At 32.6% G+C, this 2,500-nt stretch overlaps 1 protein-coding gene across 1 annotated transcript in view; it reads right to left on the bottom strand.

The window, feature by feature from the left end:
* Positions 1 to 2,500, bottom strand: part of LOC127922097 (zinc metalloproteinase/disintegrin-like) — a gene marked incomplete at its 3' end in the record, with an annotated part of 49,468 nt that overhangs the window by 46,236 nt on the left and 732 nt on the right. The gene's annotated exons all lie outside the window — the stretch shown is intronic.

The raw sequence follows: 2,500 nt of genomic DNA, 5'->3' as shown, positions 1-2,500 counted from the left end.
GTACAGCTCTCTGTCTTTCTGTGAGTGTGTGTGTTTGTGTGTGTGTGTCTCAACACCTCAGATGTACAGCTCTCTGTCTTTCTGTGAGTGTGTGTGTTTGTGTGTGTGTGTGTGTGTGTCTCAGCACCTCAGAGGTACAGCTCTCTGTCTTTCTGTGTGTGTGTGTGTGTTTGTGTGTGTGTGTCTCAGCACCTCAGAGTTATAGCTCTGTAAGGTGCCATGTGTCTGCCTTCCTGTAATGAGAAATGGCCCTGAATCATACCTCTCTCTCTCTCTCTCTCTCTCTCTCTCTCTCTCTCTCTCTCTCTCTCTCTCTCTCTCTCTCTCTCTCTCTCTCTCTCTCTCTCTCTCTCTCTCTCTCTCTCTCTCTCTCTCTCTCTCTCTCACTCTCTCTCTCTCTCTACCTCTCTCTCTCTATCCTCCCTATCTCTCTCTATCCTCCCTATCTCTCTCTATCCTCCCTATCTCTCTCTATCCTCCCTATCTCTCTCTCTCACTCATATACATTCTCTCATTCTATCTCTCTATATCACACACACACAAAAACAAACACAGTCACACATACACACAAACACATGCACAAACACACTCACACACACACACACAAAGAAACACACGCACACATACACACACGCACACAAACACACTCACAAACACATACACACAAACACACACACGCACTCAAACACACTCACTCACACACACATACACACACACACACACTCTCACTGTGAGGTCCTGTTTAGGTCAATGACTCAGGAGGTCAAGGGGAAGAGCAATGCCCTGTTGGCCAAGTCGTCCATCCCTTTACCGACAGCTATATACTATATAGAGTAGTAGACTATATACTATATAGAGTAGTAGACTATATACTATATAGAGTAGTAGACTATATACTATATAGAGTAGTAGACTATATACTATATAGAGTAGTAGACTATATATTATACAGAGTAGTAGACTATATACTATATAGAGTAGTAGACTATATACTATATACTATATAGAGTAGTAGACTATATACTATATAGAGTAGTAGACTATATACTATATAGAGTAGTAGACTATATATTATACAGAGTAGTAGACTATATACTATATAGAGTAGTAGACTATATACTATATAGACTAGTAGACTATATACTATATAGAGTAGTAGACTATATACTATATAGAGTAGACTATATATTATACAGACTATATACTATATAGAGTAGTAGACTATATAGAGTAGTAGACTATATACTATATAGAGTAGTAGACTATATACTATATAGAGTAGTAGACTATATACTATATAGAGTAGTAGACTATATACTATATAGAGTAGTAGACTATATAGTAGACTATATACTAGAGTAGTAGACTATATATTATACAGAGTAGTAGACTATATACTATATAGAGTAGTAGACTATATACTATATAGAGTAGTAGACTATATACTATATAGAGTAGTAGACTATATACTATATACTATATAGAGTAGTAGACTATATATTATACAGAGTAGTAGACTATATACTATATAGAGTAGTAGACTATATACTATATAGAGTAGTAGACTATATATACTATATAGAGTAGTAGACTATATACTATATAGAGTAGTAGACTATATACTATATAGAGTAGTAGACTATATACTATATAGAGTAGTAGACTATATACTATATAGATATAGACTATACTATACAGAGTAGTAGACTATATACTATACAGAGTAGTAGACTATATACTATACAGAGTAGTAGACTATATACTATATAGAGTAGTAGACTATATACTATATAGAGTAGTAGACTATATACTATATAGAGTAGTAGACTATATACTATATAGAGTAGTAGACTATATACTATATAGAGTAGTAGACTATATACTATATAGAGTAGTAGACTATATACTATATAGAGTAGTAGACTATATACTATATAGAGTAGTAGACTATATACTATATAGAGTAGTAGACTATATATTATACAGAGTAGTAGACTATATACTATATAGAGTAGTAGACTATATACTATAGTAGTAGACTAGAGTAGTAGACTATATACTATACAGAGTAGTAGACTATATACTATATAGAGTAGTAGACTATATACTATATAGAGTAGTAGACTATATACTATATAGAGTAGTAGACTATATACTATATAGAGTAGTAGACTATATACTATACAGAGTAGTAGACTATATACTATATAGAGTAGTAGACTATATACTATATAGAGTAGTAGACTATATACTATATAGAGTAGTAGACTATATACTATATAGAGTAGTAGACTATATACTATATAGAGTAGTAGACTATACCACAGCTATATACTATATAGAGTAGTAGACTATATACCACAGCTATATACTCTATAGAGTTGTAGACTATATACTATACAGAGTAGTAGACTATATACTATACAGAGTAGTAGACTATATACTATACAGAGTAGTAGACTATATACTATATAGAGTAGTAGACTATATACTATATAGA

The sequence above is a fragment of the Oncorhynchus keta genome, unplaced genomic scaffold (assembly GCF_023373465.1).
Source record: "Oncorhynchus keta strain PuntledgeMale-10-30-2019 unplaced genomic scaffold, Oket_V2 Un_contig_24544_pilon_pilon, whole genome shotgun sequence".
Taxonomy (NCBI): Eukaryota; Metazoa; Chordata; class Actinopteri; order Salmoniformes; family Salmonidae; genus Oncorhynchus; species Oncorhynchus keta.
Note: the sequence above shows the minus strand (reverse complement) of the source record. Positions and strands in the feature narration are given on the sequence as shown.